The following is a 26,813-nucleotide window of genomic DNA, read 5'->3' on the forward strand; positions in this document are numbered from 1 at the left end:
CAACCTTTATATTCACATTTGTTCCCTTTGTTTTGAAAATTCTGATTCATATATGAGAAGTCCCCTTACACACAAAATAGACATTTAGAAGTAAAATGCTAGAACTCCACAAATGTCTCATGAAATGTCATTTCTCTATGATATTCTTGTCAAGGTAGCAGGATTCCAGAAAGAGAAATTGGAATTAAAATTTGTTCCCTTTGGCAAATCTTTTTTGGATCTCTTTATAGAGTGTTTTTAGGGCTCAACAGACTGTGACACAGAGCAGACAGACACTAAAGACACTAGCATCTGTCCACAAGGACAGTAAGGACTTACCAAGAGTTCATTCTGAATTTTAAATACAGCGCTCACAAAGAGTAAATACATATTAACTCCAAAACAGTTCACTTAAAAGTCAGTTCATAAAGTTTCTTTTGGCTTGTACTATGGGATCCTTCTGGATTGTCCAGAAGATAGAATTAAATCTTTTTTTTTTTTAAATATTTTATTTATTTATTTGACAGAGAGAGATCACAAGTAGATGGGAGAGGCAGGCAGAGAGAGAGAGAGAGAGAGAGAGAGAGAGGGAAGCAGGCTCCCCACTGAGCAGAGAGCCCGATGTAGGACTCGATCCCAGGACCCTGAGATCACGACCTGAGCCGAAGGCAGCGGCTTAACCCACTGAGCCACCCAGGTGCCCCAGCCAGAAGATAGAATTAAATGCCTTTTTGGTTGGTAGAAATGATCTCTAGTCTAAAATGACCAAATGCCTTCCTGCAGAGTCTCTTAATTGAGCTGGGCCCTGTAATTGATCTGCCCTCAGACAGGCCTACATTGCGGCTTTCATCTGTCTGATAGAAGTAAAAACAGATGGATAAGTGGGAAGGAAAGGAGCAAGAAATGAAGGAGGGCTCTTCATCAAGCACAAAGTAATTAGGAGAAATATGCCACAGCCAAGAGGATGCAGTCTCTGTGGTGAAATATGTAAAGTGATTCACAAAGATAAATAAAGCAAGAGAACCTTCCATGACCCTCTTTTATTCTTTATACTTCCCTGGGCAGGGCTAAGGTTGAGCTCTAAGTGCTTAAAATTAAGACAGTCCCCCAGCTGGGGTTAAATGGGAGCCCTATGAACATAGTCTAAGACTACTTCTCAATCAAGCATCTGGAGACCCAGGACCCTGAGTGCTCCAACGTCCACACTGCCTGCCTCCCACCCAATTTCCAATGCTCATAGTCTTGGAGATTTTAAGATTAATTTCACCACACCTTTTATCCCTGTTAACAACAGACACTGTGAGAAACCCAGGTCATTTCTCATTCCTCCAAATTTTATGGTCATATAACCTCCTTCATTCATTTTCTTGACCCTATCTCCTAGACCCCTAGTGCCTGAAGCCCTTTTCTTGTGCCTCTGGAACTCACAGGCAGCCATCAGCTAAATCCCCTACTATATCCTTGGCCACCTCTCTGAATGCTTCATCTTCCTACTCTGTCACCTGGTTCTTCCCAGAGGGCACTACTTCTCTCCTCACCCACCCTCACAAGTGGTGGCTATTTCCCTCCCAACATTCCTTGAACCACAGGTATTAGAGGTGGGCTGGGTGTCCTTATTGCTTCTCTTTACATCTAGACCATTGTCCTTTCTTTTCTGTACAAATGCTGAGCTTGGAGTCACACAAAATCAGACCACCATCCACTCCTCATTCAGCAAAGACCTGGGTTCCTGGCTCTCTGTCACTCCCAATCACTACTATGGCCATGATTCCAGGTGAATTCAGTAGTCACACAGGTGATCTAGTATTCTAGATTCTCAGCCTTTGTCCTCCACCCTAACTCCAAGGTCAGACACCAGTTTTAAACTGCAATTACTCCATGTTACCCTCTAACTACTACCATCTCCTTTGTCAGTTCCTCTCCTCTGGTGAGAAGTTCTTCATCAACTTCAGTAAGACCAACTTCAGGGACTCGAGTGAGACCTAGAAGCCACTTTTCACCAACCCTCAACCTCCTCACATCTGGCCTCAACTCCTTAACGAGTTTAAATTCCACATTCAGTTATGACCACTCCCTTTCTGAGTGAGGAAGGTGTATACCCTGAACTCTCTCCCACTCTCACGTGGACCTGTCCACTTGGCAAAACTACAATCTAGTTAACCTCACCCCTCCACTCAAGCATATACAGGCCTAGAGAAGAGAAACATGCACAACCTGTTGAATGCTCTCACTGTAAATCTGTGACCTCCAATAAGCCCCTACCTACCATTCCTTAGGCAATTGGCAAAAGTCCCCTAAAGTGCTACCTCCAATCTTTCTCCTCCCATTCTCTCTTGAATCCATAGGGGCTTGATAAATTTTTGTAGCAATGAACTAGCATTAAATTATGTCACCAGGCTTTAGACTGAAATTTAACTCTGTGAAAGTAAATTTTATATGAGATTTACTTCAAGTTATCCTGAGTTAGAATATGTTTCTGAATATTCCCCTTAGTACAACTTAAGATAAAACTAAAAGCAGAAAATGAATAGCAGAATATATTAAGATTTAAGCTCACTAGCCAACTTCCTTTAAACCTACCCTGATTCCTTAGATCAGGGGCTCCTATCCTTCTGGCCCAAAAGAATGTCCGTTAGCTGCAGGCCGATGTTTTTATTCTCAGCCTAAAAAAAATTGAGACAGTTTTAAATGAGAAGTTAATTATAATATAATTATCAATAACTCTCAAAATATTTCATGGCTATTTTTTGTGCATCAGGTCGAGGCTAGGATTTTCCAAGGCCAAAAAATAATGTGACAATGCTAAAGGAAAACATCCATATGAGGAATAAAAACTGGATTAAGGAATGACTAAGTACTTATTTTACTTGCAATGTGACCTTTTCTCCTAAAAAATGCATTCTGATTTTCCAGCATTGCCATAGAAAAGACTCCATGTCCATGCTACCACACTTAATTTGCAGGTGTTAAGGTACCTAATGAACTGCCAAAGAAATTACTAGTTCATTTTAAAAATAACTGTCAAAACCGTTAGCAACACTCAATTAAATGGTTCTGTGGGTCCATAAAGTTGTGCCAAAATACCTTTTTCAATGTGAAGCACTAACTGATTTTCCCTTCATATTTGGGTAAATTTTCAAGGTAAAATGATATATTTGAATACACCTGCTATTATAAAAGATGGCCTAGAGAATCCTATTGCACTGTTTGTGGGAATGCAAACTGGTACAGCCACTCTGGAGAACAATACAAAAATTCCACAAAAACCTAAAAATAGAACCACCTTATGATCCAGCAATTGCACTATTAGGTACCCAACGGCTACAAAAATACAGATTCGGAGTACATGCACCCTGATGTTTACAACAGCATGATCAACAATAGCCAAGCTATGAAGAGATCCCAAATGTCCATTAACCAAGGAATGGATAAAGAAGATACACACATAAATATTTATGGAGATACTAGCCATCATCGAAAAATCTTTGCCATTTGCAATGATGTGGATGGAGCTAGAACGTATTATGCTAAGCAAAATAAGTTCATCAGAGAAAAGAAATACCCTATAATTTCTCTCATATGTGGAATTTAAGAAACAAAACAGATGAACATATGGGAAGAGGAAAAATAAAGGAGAGAGGGCAACAAACCATAAGAGACTCAATGTCAGAGAACAAACCAAGGGTTGATGGAGGGAGGTGGGGGGGGGGCTAGATGGGTGATGGGTATTAAAAAGGGCACTTGTAGTGAGCACTGGGTATTGTATGTAAGTGATGAATCACTGAGTTCTACTCCTGACACGAATATTGCACTGTATACTAACTAAAATTTAAATAAAAATAAAGGCTGCCCTAGGAAGGCACTTACATATTCCATGCCACAAAACTGCATACCTGATACCCAATTGACTTTAAGTTTTTCTCGACTTCAAACTCCTAGGAAACAAAGATACTCCTCTGTATTCCTATTACCTAGTATGGTAACAATGTCCAGTCTTTTTTACCCATTTAATATGCTGCCTTACTTAGATGATGTGGCAATCATCTGATCAGTAAGGCCAAGGATATTTTAAATATTATGATTTTTAAGGATGAGATGTACTTATTGCATAAACATTCAAATTATACAGCAAAATACCAAAACAAAAATAAAAATCACTTGGAAAAAACACTACTAGGATTTTATGGAACATTCTTAATGTGTTCACACATATACATATATGCATTTACAATTTTATATAAACGGGTTATTTGTGTTATCCTGTGATCAGAATTGTTTTAACTTACTAATATGTCATGGACGCCTCTTCATAAAAACAAAGAACTGCCACATCTTTTTTTCTGGTGGGGGTGAACAGAGTTTATTGCATTCACCTTAAAAATTGAAAGAATGTTCTCTTTTATGTAGTTTCAGTGTGGGGAAATAAAACATTGAGAGATTCTCTATTTAACTGATACCTAAATGTATAATACATTAAAAACAAATACATCTCATATAAAATATTTCTTAACGTGACTAGAGAACTCCCTAATTGGAGTTAGGGTTGTTGATGCATTTATAACTGAATTTCAGAGCTGGTGAGGGGGGTACTTGGAAGGTTTTCTTATAGATCCCTCTGTTTTACAGACAAGGAAACTGAGGTAGGACTCTGACCCTTGGCACAAAGGTTCAGTGGTACAGGCAGAATTATGATTTTAATTGACCAAATCTGATTCAGTGCTGTTGATCCTTCCGCCATCTTGAACACTGTGAAGACCTTGCCTTGGAGAAGTGAGCCCAATCCTCGTACCCATTGTATCTGTCCTTGACACTCTCTAGATGCCCATCAGAGAGCCCAGTGCCACATTATTTTAATGGCTACATAGTATTCCATGGTAGACATATACCATTATTTAATAATGTCTCCTACTAATGGATATCTAGGTTATCTTTAGTTTAATCTTACCAACATAAAACTGCCTTGGGTATCACTATGCAAGCATCTTGTAATAGTTGTGCAACTGCTTTCTCTAGACAAATTCTAGAAGTTGAACTGTTAGAATGAAGTGCAAGCATACTTTATATTTTTCTGTTGTCAAACTGTGCTCCAGAAAGATTTAACAACACAGACCCAACCAACCATAGTGCTCCAGAGATCCCCACACTCACCAACACCATTAGGTCCAACTTCATAATCACTGACAATTTGATTTCTACTTTCATGTTAAGGATATTAACAACAAACATGCTCTAAATATTTTGCAATTACATCTTTCAATCTTGTTTATAGTGATTTTCATTATGTAAGTTTTAAATTATATTGTAAAACTTAGCAACTTTATAAGTTTGATTTTCATGACAAAAAAGGAAAGATTCCATCAATCCAAAATTTTTAAGACTATCAGTATTTTCTGCTGATATTATTCTTAACCTTTTATCAGAAATGCCTTTGAGAACCTGATAAAACCAGAATCACCCACAAAAAATGCCCTTAACTATAAATTTTGTAGACAATTTCACACAGTTCAAAAACTCATTAACTAAATGTGTGATATTGCCCAAATCACATTTTCTTTATGTTATGCTTTTCACAAATTAATACAGAATGATACAATATTTCTCTATCATAGAACTATTTGTATAAGCATGATGCAGAATACCTACTATATCCACAGGTTAATAAGCAGGTTTCCTTATTATAATACCTTATTATAATACCTCCTTTCTCAAGAACTCTTTCCCCAATGTTTGGTTCCTCTTCCCATGCACATTACATGAATAATTTGTAAGTAAACATGTAAAGAGAAATTCTCTTCACTTTTTGTCCATCAGCATTTCTGGCTGGGCCCACATAGGTCTGATGAGTTAGGAAAGAATGCAAAAGGATTCTTTACCATTCTCTATGCTCTGTGCTCATCTCAGAGAACCTCTTGAATTTTTTCTGAAATTTTATAATTTTTATTAAAGTTCTTACTTGCTCATCACTTATTTTCTAGCCACTTTCAATTTCTATCAATCATAAGTCTTTCATATTTATCACTCTGTAGGATACAGCTTAAACTAAAACTCCAATGAATTAGGGAAAATTGAAAAAATGTAAAACTCATGAAGGCCATAAACTGTACAGTGTTGAGAGAAAGTAACATAAGAGAAGCCAATAACTATTCCAGAAGGAGTTGAAGTACTAAAACACAATATTCTGCTTCATAAGTATAACATTTCTTACTGTAAAATATAAATAGTAAGTACATTATCAAAATGTAAGCTATTCATGTAATAGCTGAGCCATGCAACCCAATGAAATTAAAGACCAAGGTACTTTAATCAGTGTTCCCATAGCATTCTCACAGAATTCAGAAGAAGAGTAGAAATCTAGGTTACAGGTCAAGCTCTGGCACACATGAGCTACTAACTGGACTTGCACAAGTCACTTCCGTTCTTCCAGATTAAAAATTCTCAGATTAAACATAAATCCTAACAAAGCCTCATTGGCCCTAAGGCAGCTCTCCATTGTGGACTTCTGTAGCTCTCAGTATCTAAAGCTCTAAGACTTTTAATTATTTGTTCAATGTCTATCCTCTCTATTTGGTGGTAAGCTCCATGTCTATATTCACCGCAGATCTGCTGTTCCTTACACAGTGCCTGGCACAGCAGGGAGGGAAGGAGGGATGAAGAAATAATTGAATCAATAAACTGGCAATCAAAAAACAAGGTGGTAAACCAGAAGACCTCTAGGGTGTTTGGATGCTAATGTATTAAGGGCATTTTTTCCTCTTGAATTTTATAAATGCTTGGGTTTAATTAGGTTAATACATTTATGGATCACCTAATTTGAATGGAGTCTTATGCTTTGTCTCCAGGGAGAAAAAGGGTGGCCAAGGATACATGAGAATTAGGTCTTGTCCCTGCCCTTCAAAGAAATGGGTCTGGCTAGAAAAAAAAAAAAAAAAGAATAAAACAACTAGGATGAAGGAACAGAACTTTAATGAAAATAATGACTTCACCAGAAAGATGGAGAACCAGTAACAGAGTAAGTGGTCTGAGCAAGAGGAGCTGGGATGACTCTCAATTATGAGAATGCACGACATAGAGAGGTGTGCTGACTCTTCTTCACCCACATAGACCAAGTGAGACCTGACAGAAAAGAACCTAGGCCTCTTCCACTTTCTGGTAGTGAAAGGAAAAAGAATTGGAAGGGGAGGTGAACCATGAGAGACTATGGACTCTGAAAAACAATCTGAGGGTTTCGAAGGGGCGGGGGGTGGGAGGGTTGGGGGAACCAGGTGGTGGGTATTAGAGAGGGCACAGATTGCATGGAGCACTGGGTATGGTGCAAAAACAATGAATACTGTTACGCTGAAAAGAAATAAGAAATTTAAAAAAAAAAAGAATCCCTATAAGTCAAAAGTAGGAATCATGTTCCTGAGATTGTAGGGTTGCAAGAGAGGAAAAGGTAAGATTTAGATCAACAGATAGATATGGCTGAATCAGTCCTACTACAGACTGCTTTGAAGGCAAACAGAATTTGGACCTGTTTAGAAAATAAATGCTACTCCAGGGAGAACCAAGCAAGTGGTTATTGAACAGAAATATAGGAATGGTAGTAAGTGAAGGTAAAGGGAATGAGAAACACAGACTACAGAAAGAAAATATTGATGCACCAAAACCCCCTATTCTGAGATCCTGTCACGTGCTTCTCACAGTACAGGCAATATAAATAATGGCATGGTCCATGCTTATAGAGGCCTTATTATTGTCTAATTGTGGAGACAATTGAGGAAAGAATTCTAGTAAGAAATAAAGCCTCCCAGTAGCAAAAAAAAAAAAAAAAAAAAGTGGTCTCAAACTATACTATCTAAAGACGCAAATCTAGGTAAACAAAAAGGCCTCAAGCAGTCTGTGAAATGGGGCTTTGCCTTGGCACTTCTGTTTTTGGACTCCTAATCCCTCAGGAGCATTCTTCCCCCATTTTGCCCACTCTGGGGAGGAGGGCTGGTAGGCACAAGAAAATAGCCGCAACACTTAGCAGCCTGCCTTGCAGCCAAACAAAAGAGGAAGGCAACCCCAAACAGACAAGATGGGGTAACAAGCACATATCTGACTGCAGCAGTGATTCCAAGGGCAGAGCAGGATGTGACTTGCACAAGACAAGATGCAAGCCCCTTTTCCTTCCTCTGAGGGGGCAAACCCTCAGAGGGTCCAATCAATTCTTCCTAGACAGGGTCTAACCCCATCAGCTCTTCTTCATAAATTCTGAGGGAAGAGGAGAGAGCTTCCAGGAACAGCAGAAAATTCTGATTAAGCTCACAGGGCAAGAAATTGAGAGGTTTATTTAAAACTGAAGGTGGAGTAGGATCTCTGACCTAACACAAGTCAACAAAGCAGCCACATATTTGAGCTGATAAACCTCTCTCCTTCCATTTGCTTTTCTTATCCTGCTGCCCATAGTTTAAAAAAAAAAAAAAAAAATCCACCTTGCTCAGAATTTCTATTTCTTGCTTTCTCCAACTATAAATATTTCTGTGAGGAAGAGCACATGGCTGAGGCCCTGGTATCTCCCTGCCCTTCAGAAGTATTAATGAGCCATTAAATACAAAGCAGTTACACAGTTTATTGTTCCCAATCACCCTTTCTTCTCTCCTGAAACACACTCAGATATGGGCACTCTCTCCATCAATGCCTATGGAGTGAAAATGTCAAGGGGCTCCTATTGCCTGCCTAGAATAGGACATCATTCAAAGAAGTTACACTAGATCATCTTGCTGATTATGAGGGGGAAAAAATTCTCTAAATCCTCCAAAAGAGGGACCTGGAAAGAATGTAACACATCTTTCCATACCACAAATATTTTCGTGGCATTTTATATATTTCCTTCAAAAGCCTGAGGTAAAAAGAAACAAAACAACTGGTAAAGGTCCGTTTAGCAATATACATGAATAAGCACAGAGTGCAGAAGAATCCAAGCAGCTGTACTCCTGTCTCTAACCAAAAAAATTTCAAGAACAAAAAAAGACAAAATTAATTCAATGAGAATTACACATCTATATGAAATTATGGTCCATTTTAGTAACTAAAAAACCAATAGATCCAACTAGAAAAGCAATACAAGCATTTAAATTATCTTACCTTGGTAGAAAAAAAAATAAGCCTTATTTTGTGCATGAAACAGTAAGAAAAATTGTGAAAATGGAAGAAAAAAAAGGGAAAAAGTTAGATTTTATGAAACCAAAATTTATAGACCTAACAGGTGGCCTAAATCATTTGAACAAGTAGAAAACCATAATTTAAATAGAATGAACAAAGGAAACACTGATATGCTGGTAGCTCCACAGTCAGAGAAGGGCAGAGCTGCCAGGAGAGCATCACCATCATTTGAGAACACTGGCAGGTTTATTCATGCTAACACGTTATAATTGAGAATCAATACAGGGCAGAGTCTGCTTAAATGAACTCCAAGAGTTTGTCCAAGCAATCCTGTTAATGTCATGTTGCATTTTATTAAATGATGTTTGGAGTAAGACGTCTGTTGGTTGGGCCTTAGAAAACTTTGTTTTAAAGAGGTATACCTTACTTAATTTACAATGACAGCTATAATCATAGCATTTGGGCTTTATGATAAATCTCACTATATATGAGAGGAAATAAATGTGAAGAAAATTAATCCCTTATCAAGGTCATGTAGAGTGACGTTGAAGTTGCTGTCAATTTCTGATGTGGGCAGATATACTAGGCCATCATGAATGTCCATGAACATAATTTTCACAGTCCCAAGGGGAGGGAGGAGAATATATCTTTAGGTGTGCGCTGTTAGGGCTAGGAGTACTGGGGCTTTTATCAAAGAAAGATGTAGTTAGAGAAGGTATGGAAGTGGTAAGTATGGATAATCAAGAATTGTGTTGGAGATCATCTCTACTAGGATGTTCAGTAACTTAATCAGCAAGCACGTGTAATGAGCCTACATGTAGAAGTCTGTTAGGAAGGCAGAAAAGAGGACATAGGTGGAAAAGCACCCCAAGTACCATGCTCATAATCATACTGTAAGGTAGTATTATAAATCCCATCCTAAAAGAAAATTGAGGCTAACAGAAATCAAGTATTTTGCCCAAAGTCACATTTCTAAAAGCTGTTATAGACAGGATGGGTATACAGATTCAGTACTAGGCCAAGGATCTATCAATACTACCAAACCAAATGGTCACTGAAGAAAAAAAGGGGCATTCTATGCAGAGGGGAGAGAATGGGACTAAGGACCAGTTTGAATTAGGAGAAATTTATGCATAGAAAGAGTAGAAAGAAAGTCAGAAAGTTGGAATCAGATAGGGACAGCCTTGATGCCTACTTAAGAAGCACCTTGTCCAGCAGCCAGCTGGGAACCACGGAACTTTGGAAATCAGAGAAAAATCCAAAAAGCAGAGAAAGAGTCTAAAGAATCTAAACAAGGCATTAAGAAAAGGCATTTGGAGAAACACCAGAAAGAAAAAAATATTTAAAATCAAGCACTGTACTAACATGGAATTTTGGTATCTCCAAGTAAAAACCGAATTTTCTAAGTTGGAAATCCCTAAATAATGTCCAATTATTTAATGCTTTACCAGTGCAAATAATGAAAAATTTCAGAAGTGATCCAGTAAGTCTTCTTTCCCATACAAAAGGGACAGCTTTTGATAGCTAAGAGAAACAAGTGCCTGTCTTCTTCCTTGTTCACAAAGCCCCCTCTAAGGGGGTATGCCATAAACAATGTGTCATGTTTGAGGACATTTTCTTCAGCCCCAGCTTTACTTCTTAGAAAGGTGAAGGCCAAGATGCAATGAGGGGCTCAGGAGGGAAAAGGTAGAGAAGGATCAATTTCTGTGGACCATTTCTGTGGCTCACAGGAAGGACAGGGCAGTTCACCAAGACTAGAGGTTGCAATCCTGCCCTCAAGCATCTGCACTCACAGTCCTTACCCCTGTGCACATTTACCACTCACAAGGAGTAGTAGGACAAAAATCTCAGGACTCAGGATCCTGGCTCTCGGCCATCTTTCAAAATCTCCTTTCACCCCAGAGGGAGAGGGCTTTACTGTTACTACAGAATCTTCATGGAGGGGCTGCAAATTAATTCCTGATTCTATCAGAATTATGATTTAATTTTTGTAAAAAATTGCATATGCACAAATTTGAGTTACCTTAGCTTACACTGTAAGATTAGTACTTCTTTAAGATTAAAGATTTTAATCTGGAAATATGTGGTTATCTAATATAAATCTTCCTGTTTAGAAAAAATGAGTATGTGTTAAACCTCACTGGATATAATTCCATATTTTTCCCTTCTCCTTTCCATTAAATTTTTTTTTCAATAGAGAGGATGGAGAGGGATCTTCATAGAGTTAGAAGAGGAGAAACTGCAGCAAATGATTCATCTTTGCTCTTTTTAATCTCAGTAGTCAGCAGCTGGGTGAGAAACCTGATCCCGGTCACCTTTCAATAATAGACCATATTCTTTTCTCAATCAACAGTTGCAGAAGCTCTGCTGAACTCCTCTTCTGCTGCTTTCAACAAAAGTTGCATCTCTCTAAGGAAATACTGATTGTCCATATGTGGTAGCACCATGCTCTAGCTACTTGAGAGGTGTGAGAGCCTTAAATGAATTCCATGAACGAATGGTCTATTTGCGCTGCCAGAGATTGCACCACTCACAGCTGTAGGGGTCCCTGGAGCCAGGACCTTCATTATTACCCTGACACAGAACTTTCAGTAAGGACAGAGCCTTCTGTGATATGAGAATGCATTACCTTGTAGAGTCACAATCATTGGTTTGAATGAAATTAACTCTCCAAGATCAGTGGTAAAAGCACAAAACACAAAACATTAAATCTGCTTTGTAAGGCCCCCCAGATGATAGCATCTATATGGAATTTATTTTCAGAGTCATAAGCCGTCATTTTCCTTTGTAGAACTGGAATCTTACAAACTCAGCTGTTGAACAATTGTCAAAGATGTCAAAACGTCGTTCAACATTTAGACAGCCACCTAGCTATTATTCCTGTGGGATACATGCGTGGCTGAGAAAATCACATTTGACAGATGCAAAAAAATAAGATATCCATATGGAAAATACAACTCTTCATTTTCCAATCATCTAGCCCAGCAATTTCCCTACTTATCTACACTGGGATGCAGCCAATCTTCCCAAAAGAATGGATTCAGACCTTTTTCACAATTGCTACTGAACATGTAAGCTTCCCAAATAATCTTCCAATTCTTTATTATACACATAACCCACAAATACTATTTATCCTGATTCTAGGAGTTAAGAATTCAGGGTCCTAATGCTAGAGAGCTCATGTTGTATCACCCTACACCCCACCATTGCTCCTTTCTAGAGAAACTGCCAGGACCACCGTCATTACTGAGGCAAGCAGCCCAGGCTATAGCTGTTTGGACCAAGAGAGGGAATTAGTACCCCTAAGATTTCTGTAAAAGAGATTTAATCAGTAGGGATGATAGTTACTACAGAAGTATCCTATTCCTTTTCTTCTTGGTCTGTACACAGATCACCAGTTAGGTTGTGGGGACAAAAAGGAAAAAACAGGAACAGAAATACATGAGGAGAGAAGCCAAAATTGAAATGTGCATGTTAAGGGTCAAGAAGTAGAATATGAATTGACCAACCACTGCTAGTACAAACACATCCTGGAGTTGCAATAGATCAGAAACAATCTTCCTTATCCTGAGTTAGGTCCTACCTCTGTGAGAGCTGACCAAACTATACCTCCTTCTCATTCTGAAAGACCCCTGGAATTCTTCCCAACTTGATACATGTCTGACATTGTTTTATTTTCTCATGCATCCTTAAGCCTTCCATTTATTAAGGTAATTTGAACAAGTTTCTGTTCTTATAATCAGAGACATTTATATGGGCCCCACAACAAAAGGACTCAAAGTGTTCCTTTTCCCTTTACTAACTATAATACAATCTTAGATATCCCATTTGATAGCCTACATATAACCTCACAAATTTAGGGACTACTTTGCTAATACTTGCCATCACTGAAAGAAAGGAAATGGCTAACAAAGCCTCTCCCTTGGCTTGCTTTTTAATTACTGTTGCATTTTTTTTTTTCTGCTGCCACATGTAGACAATTTATTTTCAAGCAGATGTGGAAGATTTAGCTACAATGAGTTGAGAATGAAAACCTGGTATCCTATGGGAGCTTCAGTAGTCTCTCCATTTTCTGTGGCACTGACAGATTCTCCTGTGTGATTTCTGAGTTGATTTCAAGGCTCAAAGGTCAATTTTTGCATTGGCAAAATCTGATTCTTCCAATCCCTACAGGATGAAGTTGACTCCCAAAGCTATTCCAGCACTGGGAAAAGGTCAGGTTATATCAAAAATTAATGAGCCAGCCCCCACAAAGCTCCTGTATCTTCCCAACTAATTACTCCTCCCTCCCCCAAAAAAGACACTCCTCTATCTAGCAGCCAGGTATTTTTAATCACAGGTATTTGGAAATGGGAGTGAAAGGACATGTTGGTTGACTCACTGACTTGGTTAGAGTAATATGAGCAGTTAGTGACCTGGGATACTAAACATCCTATAGTGGACATGAATGGACAGAAAAGTTCCATACAATGATGAATCATTCTATCAAAATGCTAATAGCACTTCCCTTGAGAAACACTGATCCCTCTCCAAAAAGCAGGAAAGAAAGGCAAACCAAAGAGAGAATGGCAGTAAGAGAACAAGCAATGCATTCCACCAGAAGTGAAGCAGTCAAATAAGGGTTGTCTAAGGATCAATCTCAAGCCCTGTTGACCTCCTTCCCCTCACCTCCAACAATACTACTCATGGCACACTCCCCACTCTTACTCCCTCTACAAAACAATCTTGGGCTCAGTTAAATTTAAATTAGATCTTTTTAAAAACTGTCTTTATTTCCACGTCTTTTCATTTGTTCTAATTATGATAGTTTCTGGGCAACTAATATTGGTAATAGTAATAGATAATATCAACTGAAAATTCTTCCACATTCCTAAAATTCATTATCAACTGAAAATCCTTCTATGTTGCTAAATGGTTTAATTATTAAATTTGTGCTGTAATAGGTCTGTTGAAAATTTGCTTTAGAGACTAATTCTTCAGGGCATAACTCCCTAGAGGTTCATCTTATGAAACACTTTTTTGAGGCACACTGGGGCTTGGCAGAAGCAAAGGTGAAAATTCTCTTACCACTCTCCCAGACTCTTTGCTAAGCTCTAGGCAGTATCAAAAGAGACATCCTACACAAACAAGCTTCACCACTGAGGGTCAGGATGTGGAGAGACCAAATGGAAAGAGACAGCTCAGAAACCTTGGGTTAAAGGGCAAATATTTTAGAGGTAGTATACTCAATTATGTCAGAGAGACAAGCCCACGGCACTTTCTGTAAGAGATTAAACAGCAATGTAAAAAAGTTCAGCAAGATACACTCACAGACTTAAAAGCTCAAGATAAAGTCCAAAATGCAATTGTTTTAAATGAGGCAATGTCTTGTTATAACAAGAGCACACTATCACTAAAAATAAGGGTTTCCAACAAATAGGGTCCTTACAGACTAAAGCTCTATGCCCAGTAAAAATTCCTGGGATTATGGACATAGCCTGTGTCTGCACTGTCCAATATGGTATCAACTACATGTGGCAATGAAGCACTTGAAATGTGGCTAGTGCAAATGAAGGACTGAATTTCTAGTTTAATGTTAATTTAAATAAAAATAGATACATGAGGTTAGTGGCTACTATATTGAACAAGGCAGGAAAAGGCTTAGACCATGATTTGGGAAAATGATCTAAGAGGTTATCACACACACAAAAATCTTACATATCTTCTGACCACCTGGAAAAATACTTTCTTGGTGTCCTCCCTGCCACACAGACACAATTCATAAGATTTCACAACATCAGAAATGACAAGAGCAGTGTTTTTCAAATTTAAGCATCCATCAGAATCACCTGAAGGTCTTACTTGTTGTAAATTCTGTGGTTTGTCTAACAATTACAGGGACCAGAAACACAGCAGGGCTGAACTCAAAGCTGCCAGGACAGTCTACCCCTAATTCCTGCACTGACCCTATCTTAGAGTCAAAATAAGGTTTTCTGTTAGAATAATGTAATTGCTTCAGGTCTAGGTGAGGGTTACTGCCTCTTTCACCATTTCAACAAGAGTTCTAGAAGTAACAAAAGAACATGTTATATTAAAACCTTTTATCTATCACTCAAAAGGCATACGATTAAAGATAAACCCTTTCCATACTCCCAAAGAAGAAACAGAAAATAAAAAGGTTCTAGAATAAAAATGTTTCTCCAAACATTCTTGTGTATTGTATTACCAGCAAAATTGTTCTAGGATCAGCAGTCAGTTGGGAGGATAGATTTCTTTTGATAGTTACTTTTTTTGTCAATTTAAATTCAAATTAGCTGACATATAGTGTAGTATTGGTTTCAGGAATAAAATATAGGGATTCAGGAGTTCATGGATGGCTCAGCTGGTTAAGCATCTGCCTTTGGTCTAGGTCATGATCTCAGGGTCCTGGGATCAAGCCCTGCATGGGGCTCCCTCCTCAGTAGGGAACATGCTTCTCCCTCTCCCTCTGCAGCTCTCCCTGCCTGTGCTCTCTCACTCTGTCAAGTGAATGAATAAAATCTTAAAATATAAATGTAAATATAAATATAAATACACACACACACACACACACACACATACAGTGATTCATCACTTATGTGTAACACTCAGGGCTCATCACAAGTGCCCTCCTTAATGACCATCATCCATTTATCCCATCCTCCCAGACATCTCTCCTCCAGTAACCCTCAGTTTGTTCTCTACTTAAAAGTCTTTTATGGTTTATCTCCCTCTGTTTCTTTAATCTTACTTGTCCTTCCCTTCCCCTATGCTCATCTGTTTTGTTTCTTAAACTTCACATAAGTGAATCATATGGTATTTGTCTGACTTACTTTGCTCAGCATAATACACTCTAGTTCCGCCCACATTGTTACAAAAGGCAAAAATTTCATTCTTTTTGATGGCTGCATAATATTCCATCATACATATATACCACATCTTCCTCATCTATTCGTCAGCCAATGGACATTTGGGCTTTTTCCATAATTTGGCTGTTGTTGATAGTGCTGCTATAAACATTGGGGTACATGTGCCTGCTGCATCATCATTTTTGTATCCTTTGGATAGATACCTAGTAGTACAATTGCTGGGTCGTAGGGCAGTTCTATTTTTAATGTTTTGAGGACTTTCCATACTATTTTCCAGAGTGGCTGCACCAGTTTGCATTCCCACCAAAAGTGCAAAAGGGGTCCCCTTTCTCCACATCCTCACAGACATGAGTTATTAATTTTAGACATTTTGACAGATGTGCGGTGATATCGCATCATGGTTTTGATTTGTATTTCCTTTGAGGATTACTTATGTTCTTTGGTATACTTACACATCAGTCATTTTAACATTAAGAGATTACCCCCTCAAAAACAATTTCTTAGATGTGGTATGTGTACACACACACACACACACACACACACACACACACGGGAATATCACACAGCCATAAAAAAAGTGAAATCTTGCCACTCATGACAACATGGATTAATCTATGTTGAGGAAAATAAGTCAGACTAAGAAAGACAAATACCCTATGATTTCACTCATATGTCTAAAAAACATAATCTAAAAAACAAAACAAATGAATAAACAAAGCAGAACCAGACCTATAAACAAAGAGAACAAACTGGTAGAGGTGAGGGAGGTGGTTGGATGGGCATAAATGGGTGAAGGGGAGAGGGAGGTACAACCTTCTAGCTATGGAATAAGTCACAGGAATAAAAGGCACAGCATAGGGAATATAGTCAATGATATAGTAATAGCATTGTATGGTGACAGATGGGAGCTACATTTGTGGTGAGCATAGCAGAACATATAAAGAAGTTGAATCAGTATGTTGTACACCTGAAACTAACACAACATTCTGTGTCAACTATATTTAAATTTAAACTTTCTAAAAAAGCAATTTCCTTCACTTTTCTTCTCAATAACCTTTCTGCCTCCTTCACTCCCTCTTAACTTCCCAGAAGAAAGCCTTCATTCAGAATATTTTGCTGCAATGAATAGGGCATGAAGCTTTCAGATAAAATCAGAATCCAGTACTGTTCATTATTTCCCCTACCACTAATCATTTGCCCTTCTTCAAACTCCCAATATTCCTCAGCTAATACCTGCACAAGAGGTGTCCTTGGGACCTGGAAATTTGGGGAAACAGATAATGTTTCTTAACCTTTATAGAGCCCCCATGTAGTCATACAGTACTATGTACATCACTTCCTTAGGTACAGAGTTATTAATTCTGTCTCATTTGCAGGTAGGGAAACTAGCAAAATGAGGCTAAATGGTTAAAATACAGTCCCAGAAAAACTCAGCAAAATTTAATCCCTTCAGTGTATTACTTTAGCAGTGGTTCTCAATCAGGCAATTTCCTGCCTCCAGGGGACAATCGGTGGTTTGTCTCTGCCCCCAGAGACATTTTTAACTGTGGGGAATACTACTGGAATCTAAAGGGTAGAAGCCAAGGACCCTGCCAAACAGGCGACAGTGCAGAGGACAGCCACCCCACAAAGAACTGCCTGGCTCAGAATGCCAATGGTGCCAAGAATGACAACCCCTGCTCCTCTGGGAAATCTAGCATGACTTTCTTTAGCCCCCTAATCAATAAAGAATGGCTCCCTCTACAGTTTGATCCTTGTATAGTATTTACACAGAAACATGCCAATCAAGTGCTATTTCTGGCATTCTATACTTTTTAGTTACTTTAAACATAAAAAATATATGGGAGTCATAGAGGAAAATGAGGACAGCTAGCAAAGGCTGCCTTCTTTCCTTTAATGAGAAAACCTAGCAAATACCAGGTCCCTGCACTAGCAACCTCCAAGCCCTGAGCTATGATCTGTATCTGGCTGCTTACCTGGACTCTTCAGTTGTTCGTGAGCTTTGCAGCTGCCTTTTCTCTGCTTTGCTTGTCTCTAAGCATGTGCATCACTCCAGAGCAGTAATGATGTATGCTTATGGGAATCTCCAGAGATCTACAGTCCCTAATTGTCTATTTCGTTCCGTAAATTGTACTCATTACTGAGCCATGTGAGGCACTGAAGGACATCAGCCTTTCTGGGTGCCTTCTGTATGAGCCTGGGTAATGGGACATTATCTGCCAAGGGCTCCACAATACTGAACTGAGATGCTTAAAACCCTCCATCCAGCTTTTCAGCTGAGTACCATTTTTTTTTTAACCTCTATCTCTCTTTCCTAATCATCCTTAGCTCTATTTAGAGCCATATTAAATATAATTTTCTTTTCAAGGAGTCTGATTTCAGTTTAAGCTCTTAAAGCCAGGAAGCTCAGAAAGGTTATGATGTCCTTTCAACCCATCCTTCCTGGACCTCTACTTGCATTCTGACAAGTGCATTCCAAATAGTAAATTTCTCCCTCTGGTCTCAAAAATCTTCAGCACCGAAAATCCAAAGCCAGCTTTGATTATAATGCTCCCAATGCCCACATTCATTATACCAAGGACCGCAAATAGACAGAAGTGAACAGACATGTAGCTTCCAGTGACACTAGATAAAATAAAATGGAACAGGCAGAATCATGCTTGCTACTATTATTATCCACCAAAATGGGAATCAACTCTCTAGTAAGCTATTTCCTTCCTGGAAAAAAATCTAAATGATTAATGAAGGAAAAGTTAAGCAAAGTAAGCCATGGAATAGGAAGATGCTGGGAGAGGGGAATATATGCCAACAGAGCTAACAGTAAGATATGGCTACAGGAAAAATGCAGTTAGGCCTTATTCCCTTCTCTACTCATAATGTCAGAAAAGTCAACCAGCTCCTCTGTGTAAATCAAACCCATTCAAATTAACTGAAAAGTCCTCTGTTGAGATTTCCATGCAGAGTTTCCATCCCATCACTTTGATGAATTTTCTCTTCAAAACTGGTAATTAGTACGGTGTCTCTAAATTGAATCAATAAAGGCTTTGGGAAACTTTAAAAGACAGACAAATTCATTGCACTGACTCGAACAGGCTTGTGAGGCAAGAGCCTCTAGGACTTAGTAAAACCAGAAAAACAATGGCAGAGAATGCCTTTGACTTACCCTGGAGTAAAGGGTGTGAGAGCCTTCCAACGCACTTACATCCTCATGACCCATCAGCTCTGCTGCTTTTCACCACTCACTCACTTCTGCATGTTGGACCACCACTGACTGATCACCAACTGCCAAAATAAATAAATAAATAAATGAAGACCCACAACTTGAAGTCCAGAGGCACTGCTCAAGTGAATTTGTGTGGTCTATGTGCTGGACACATAGACCCAAATACATATAATGGCTCAAGCTCAACAAAAGTTTATTTCTGGCTCCCATATACATATTGAACAGGTAAACAGGTTGGTCAGTCAGTGGAGTGGCCCTCACTGACACAGTGATCCAGGTACCCAGGCTAACATAAGTTTTGCCACCTTTCTTAAAACTTGATTTCTAAACTTGCCCTAGGAATCTTCTCTCCATTCCAACCAGCCAGAAGTGGAAAACAGCATGGAAACTCACATGGTATTATGCCCTGTGTGTTTTTTTTTCTGGAAGTGGCTTGCAACACCCTTCCACTTCCACTCACATTTTATTGGCTAGAATGAGTAACACAGCCACACCTAAGACCATGTGCTGCTGGGCAGCTAATAGTTATTATCTATCATACAAGGCTGCTCCAGACCAACTAAGATGACAACATTATATTTGATAAAACGTTCTGGGTAAGACAGTAGCACAATAACCTTGACTTAATTACTTAACAAATAAATCTCTGTTCCCTGATTTTTTATCTGTAAAATACCTCTTCCCTCACAAGGTTAATGTGAAACTCCAAATGAGACTAAGCAGCACTTCTAGACTTTAATGTGCACACATAGCACCTGGAAATCTTGATGAGATGTATTCTATTTCAGTAGATCCTGAGTGAAGCCTGAGACTCTGCATTTCTCACAAACTCCCAGATGATACCAATACTACTGTTCTCTGACCACACATTAAAAAGGAAATAGAGAATATTTTTGTAAACCAGAAAGTAATTTTCAGATATAAAGAATTATCTTGGCACCAAGTTTGATTATAATTCCCAACTAGCTAACACTTTTAGGAAATAGTCTAGGTACCATATAAAATTTCATATAGTCAGATTTCTAGAAATGGAAAGAATTTAAGTCTTGGTCACTCTTCTCTCTTATTTTCTAGACAAAGATATAAACTCAGAGATGCCAATAATGCCCCCAAAATCTCACAATAAATTAGTGTACTGGAATAGAATGCAGAAATTTTGACTTTTTTTCTGTTAAACTCAATTGACAGCCTTCTGAAAAGGGTAATTTTCTTCTGCTAAAGCAAGAACAAATACTAATCTGGCCCATACCCAAAAGGAACCAGAAGATAGCATTCACCAGTTTGGGTCACTATGGTACCAAAAGTGACACAGAAAAGACATCAGGAGATTTTAAAGCAGATGTTCTTCATAATGTAGTGATTGCCACCAAAGTTGTGTTTCACATGTCCAAAACAGGACTTGAACATAAATTAACTTCTGTATATGCTCTGGCAAAACCAAAAATATTTTCAATATATAAAAACTTTGAGTTACTACTATTTGGGGGACAATTAGAAAAAGAAAAAGAGGGTGCCTGGGTGGCTCAGTGAGTTAAAGCCTCTGCCTTCAGCTCAGGTCATGATCCCAGGGTCCTGGGATCAAGCCCCACATCGGGCTCTCTGCTCGGCGGGGAGCCTGCTTCCCCTCTCTCTCTCTGCCTGCCTCTCTGCATACTTGTGATCGCTCTCTCTCTGCGTCAAATAAATAAATAAATAATCTTAAAAAAAGAAAAAGAAAAAGAAAAAAGAAAAGAAAAATAAAATAATTAACCAAGAAGCAGAAGTTTCTATGATAAATCTTGAGGACAAAGAAAAGAACCTCAAAAAAAAAAAAAAAGAAAAAGAAAAAGAAAAAAGAAAAAGAAAAAGAAAATTAACCAAGAAGCAGAAGTTTCTATGATAAATCTTGAGGACAAAGAAAAGAACCTCAAGATTTTTATCCCTGACATGTATGCTATTTTTGCATCTCAGATCATGGTGAGTCCTAGGAGCTTACAGTAAAAAACACTGCAATGAAGGACCTCAGAAGTGAAACACAGGAGTCAAACCCCCAAATCACAAGACAGAAAAGCACTAACTATCTGGAAATCAAAGCAGATTGGTGAAGAAAGGAGGCTCTTACAATGCATGTCCTCTTCAATGAAGGAACATGAATATGGAAGTGTTTTTGGTGAAATCATGAGGGAGTACTTACTGGGCAAGCAATGATAAATGGAAATCAATATTTGCACATCCACTATTCATTTAAAATGAATAAAATACTATTAGCATCTTCCTTTAGTGAGCAATTTTAAACATTTTAATAAAGGTAAAAGGTTCTAAGAACTTTCATAGTTTTACTTCTATACTCTACCCCCAACCCTCATGCACTATAGTGTCTTCGGCTCCTCAAAAACTCTCCCATCCTGGCAATTTTCCACAACCTACTCTAGACTCTAGAATTTCTACCCTATTTTTGTGCCATGAATTCTACTTCCCTCACCACCCCCCACCCAGCTTTGGCAGTCTGTTGAAGTCAAAGAAACTCCTCCTCAGAATAATGTGTTAAATGTTATAGGATTACAAAAGAAGCCTATTATATAGACATCTTTCCATGCAGCATTCAGAGTTCCATGAACCTAATATAAGAACATCTCATTGGTAAGGGACACTTCTAGGATAATGAAAGTTTTATTTTTCTTCTAGCAAACAGTATCCAAAAAGTTTTAAAACCCTAAGATGTACATAAAAAAATTGTGTGCAGTATCAGTCAGTGAAGAACAAGCTGCAAAGAAAAGCCTGACCTTGAATCTCTAGCCAAACTCAAGATTATTCGTGCTGTGGCTTTAAAATGATACATTAAGGAATTACTCAGAATTTTCTTTGGCTCCAGCCCTATAGACACAGCATATTCTGAGTCCTGATGGCAAGTGGAGAAAGGCAGCATTGAAGGAGGAAAGATGGAGAGGAGTAGAAGCTTGGGTCCTAGTTCTCTAACAAGTTCTCTACTAACTAGTTCTGTTAGCTTGGTCAATCAGTCAGTTCTGAGTTGAAACTGCCTATAAAATTAAAAAGTTGAGTTAAACCACCTATAGGGTTTCTTCCAACTCTGAATTATTAGGATTTTAAGACAATACATAATCATTTCTCTGGAAAGAAATATTATTGAGATTTCTTTTTGCCCTAGGCTCATAGTATGAAATTGCCTTCTAGATGAGAATTTTTCAGAGGCTTCAGAAATACAAGGGTCACCCTGCCACAGAATAAGACTTGAACGAGATTTTAATAGACACGTAACACGTTAGCAATCCCAGTGATGAGGCAAGAAAACGGAGTTTCAGAAAGGCAAAGATTTATTTGAGGTCACATAATGAGGCGATATTAATGGACTGTGGTAACTACTGCCATCTAGCACCAGCAGAATTTTAGGATTCGGCATTGGTAGTAAAAAACCAGCTCATCAGTTCTCTTGGAGACAGAAATAAACCTCGAATAAGCTGAGCCATAGAGAGTGAACTGCACGAGGAAGCAGGTGACTGGGGTAATGACACCCAGAGGAAGCATCCTCTAGCTCAGGCAGGGTCAAAACTGAGGTTCTCATATACATTGTAACTTCACTGGCAACAGCACTCACCTTCAAATACCGGGGCTACAAATTCCATCTCAAAAAACAGTCAATAACAAAGAAAGAACAGCTATCCCAAAGGAGGGGAATAGATAAGTAAACTCTGGCTAGCAAACTTAATAAAACCAAAATTCAAGATTTTAAATACCATAATCTTGAAAGGACTGCATTAGCTAAGAAAACCTTAAAATACTTCTTGGTAATTTCCAAGTTTTAGAAGAAACTGATTCGGAATAACTTGGACCTATCTGGACAGCCCTGCAGTACAATAACAACAGGTACTGCTTTTACTAGGACTCTCACCACTGCCTTAAGAGCATGTAATTACTGGATATTTATCGGGTTTAAAAGTCACACGTATATTTCCGTAGTCCTGTCATGTGTAGACTAGCTTTATGTGCAAAGAATTAGAACTATGAAATTGTTGTGAATTATGATTAAATCAGGATTTCAACCTCATGTCAGTTAACCAACATGTATCCCAAGAGCTTTTAAAAACCTATGATATAATGCTTGTCAGTTTACCCTCTGCCTTTTCCCCCTATACACAACCAGGAAAGTAATTGTACGCATTCCTCAACCCCCCAACACATATTATTTCTACTTAATATAAACAGTTCTGGCTTTTAGAACCTTTTTTGGGGTGGGGGGAAGAGTTGATAGCCTTTCTAAATCTGGAGGCTACACACCACTGCTTTGCCAGCTCTGTTTCATCTCCTCCAGGAATTTCAGAGACAGCAGTGCCATCTACTGGTAGGGAGGGCACAACTTATTTCTGGAAGCCTGTGGGAGACAGGAGCCAAAGACCGGAAGAATGGCAGGCTAGACTGTGTCTTTGTGAGCCTTTCTTTTCTAGAGCATGTAACAAACATAACTGATGCTTACAACCTGAAAAACGGAACCTCTGCAGGAGTCTCCACATGAAGGGCAGCTCCTGTGGAAGCCATACAAAGCCCAACCAGGCTAGCCAATAATGAGCTCTGCCTGGAAATACCTCCTTAAGTCTCCAAAGGCAAGCAGCAGTACCTCACTGAATTAAACATTTCCTGGCTCTCCTCTTCCCCCAGTACTTCTGTATCAGATGATCTCACCCATGCCCCCACCTGTGGCAGCATTATCCAGCTTTATCTTATAGCATGCATCTTAGGGAAGGTGCTCAGACCCATCTCAATGTGAAGGCTCTTATATTTACACAATATGACACAGATCCGGCTCAAAGGACACTATTGCTTAGGTATGCAGGTCGGACTCTAATCTCTCTCATTTGCTCTCCATCCTCCCTGTTCCTGACCCAGAGGACAGAAATGACAGAAAGGAAAGGATTTCCTTGTTGTTTCGAAAGCAACACTAGTAGGCTTTCACTGAACCAGAAAATAAAACCTTATCTTGTCGGTCATTGAGGTACACTGCTTCCCTCAAGATGAATTAAGCCAGCCAATCTTTCGCTTTCCCCCTGTATAAACCTATAAATTTAAAACCTATCTCTCTTCCAAAGGCTAAACATAAGTGTACTATGACCTTTACATAATTTATAATAAAATGACATTTTTCTAAACATAAAAGCGTATGTTTTCAAACTATACTACCTACCCCACCTTCAGAATTCCTTCTTCCCTCCATCACATGCCATCTTAAAAAACAATCATTGGTTAAATTGAATTATTCCCACTAATTTAATTTACATTCCAATCTATGGGGTAACAATCTATATTCACTTTAATAGGGTCATTTGTTACATTCCCAAAAGCTTTGCAGCAACTTTACTTTCATTCACATCAGAAAACCATCAAAAAGTTGATTTGCTACAGCTGATAAATGTTCTGATTCCCCTAACGAATTTAAGTGTTCCTTCTTCAATTTGTTTTAACTTGTCAAGTAAACTGATTTCTTAGCAAGTGTAGGCATTTCATAGGCATGAGGTGTGCCTTGAATGTTTGAAAAATCACATTGTTTCCTAAGGAAATGAAACTTTGTATGTGGGAAGGTAAGAGTAATGAAAGGGCTTTGAAGAAATATCAGCAGATCTCCAAAGGAATCAGGTAGAAAGATTCTTCTCCATCTCACACCAGAATAAGTTATAAATAGATTACAGTGAAACTCCAGCATATGGTAAAATCTTCCTAATGACAGACAAACCATTTTTTACCAAGTAAACTACCAGATACATCCAACAAATTAGTGGAAAACTGAAGGGACTTTTAACATTTTATTATAGGATATACAGTATGCACTTGCTATTATAGGTCTAGGGAAATGGAGAAGAAAAGCAGATGTCTTGTACACAACTTCCCTTTTTATACTATGACTTAAAGGAGACATCGTCCATCCCCAACACACAAACAGTTTTTGGCATCCAAATGGTCTTTAAACAAGCACTTTTCAAAGAATTAAGGGAATCCGAATACGTGTTAATTTACACCATGCCTTCCCTCCTCCCTACAGGCCATTAACAGACTCAAAATAATTACTCTCTTCGGCAGCTCAGAAGACCTCAGTTTACAGATATAACGGCCACCCCACCCCCACTGACACCCCTAAACCCCTATCTTCTTGAAGGAGAATCTGTGTGACGATCTGGTCTGCAGCTCACTGCAGGCATTTCCCTCCTCACAATTTACCAGTCATCGGTTTCGCTGTTAACTGTAATTCCTTATTGTAGCCTCTCATTTAGATCTGCTCCTTTAGACCAGTGCCCAACTGCTTAAAAAAATTTTTTTTCACCTCCTAACGAAAATCTGGATTCCCTCGGCAGGCTAAAAGCCGTCAGTATCGATGCAACTCTAGGGTGAGAGCTCCCGTGCAGGTCCGGAGAAGCCTTCTACGGGCAACACTTGGGCTCGGTCCACCGGTTGTGCCCCCCTCCCCCGCCCGCACAGCTGCGCTAGGAATTCGGCATCGCTCGCCGCCGGATTAGTTCGAGTCCCGCGGCTTGGCTTAAGTGACACATTTTTTTTTCGCCTTCCTTCTCACATGTGACAGGTCCCACTGCATTAAAGCCATCCTCTCCCGGACCCCAGCCCAGATCCGGAGTCCACTGATGTCCCCGCCACACCACGCTTACCCTTTACCCGAGGAGAGGGCCGATACCAGCATCCCTCCAGGCGGGAAACAAAGGCAGAGACGAGGCTGCCAGATGGGCAACTCCCTTCGGGCGGACTCGTCACCGTGGTGAGGATAGGAAGGTGCGTTTTGAGGCTAGGAAAAGGGAAACCGAGGCACCCAACCAGGGTGGCTGAGTGCGAGTCTGCATCCTTCCCGAAGCAGAGCTCCCGGGGCGGACCCCAGACTTCCCCCTTTAACCTGCCCAGCCCTGCCCAACCGGCTAGTCCCCACCAGCCGCTCTAGGGGCAGGGGCCAGCCCCGCAGAGGCGCTTACCTCAGGAGAAGCGCTCCGGCTCCCTCCGACGGCTCCGGAGAAAGCCCCGCCGCTCGCGCACGCGCACTCGCGCTCTCGTGGCTTCGCGCCCCCGCGCGCGCCTCTCCGTCCGGGCTCCGGCCCGCCCCAGCCCTGTCCGTCAGAATCCACGAGAGCCAATCCGGTAACAAGAGAGGCCTGGCGCCGGTCACGTGGTCTGACCAGCCAATCACCAAATTGCCCTCGGCAGCACCCGCTCCGATGTCCCTGGGGGTTCGGTTGCTACCGAGCCGAGCCAGTGCGAAGCGGGCACAAAGGGCAGAATTTGTTTTCCAGAGCTGTTTTTGCTCAATGAATGAATAAATACGTCTATTGATATTTGAAATTCTAAATATTAATAGCAATCACCTGGGTATCTTGTTAAAAGGAGTATTCTGATCCAGTAAATCTGGAATGGAAACCCGAGATTCTGCCTCTCTAACAAGCTCCAGATGGTGATGATTCTCCTCATCTGGAGACCACGCTTTGAGTAGCAAGATTTTAAGGGCACCTGTCAGAAAATGGTTTAGCCCTTGTTCTATGTTATCTAAGTTTCATGACCTTTTCTTTTCCTTCCTTCGGTGATGGAAAGCATTCCAGGGACTGAGTAAACATGGGGTTTTGGGGCACCGGCTGAGGGAAAGT

At 39.6% G+C, this 26,813-nt stretch overlaps 1 protein-coding gene across 2 annotated transcripts in view; it reads right to left on the bottom strand.

The window, feature by feature from the left end:
- TMEM108 (transmembrane protein 108) overlaps positions 1 to 26,213 on the bottom strand; it is a 366,925-nt gene extending 340,712 nt beyond the window's left edge. For both annotated transcript variants that reach the window (XM_032869678.1, XM_032869677.1), the window contains exons 1-2: positions 26,151 to 26,213; positions 19,132 to 19,250 (exon numbers count right to left, since the gene is read on the bottom strand). The gene's annotated coding sequence lies outside the window, so the exon portion shown is untranslated. The remainder of the gene's footprint in view (positions 1 to 19,131; positions 19,251 to 26,150) is intronic.
- Positions 26,214 to 26,813: the final 600 nt, after the last annotated feature.

This window comes from Lontra canadensis, unplaced genomic scaffold (assembly GCF_010015895.1).
Source record: "Lontra canadensis isolate GAN:19392208 unplaced genomic scaffold, GSC_riverotter_1.0 scaffold38, whole genome shotgun sequence".
Taxonomy (NCBI): domain Eukaryota; kingdom Metazoa; phylum Chordata; class Mammalia; order Carnivora; family Mustelidae; genus Lontra; species Lontra canadensis.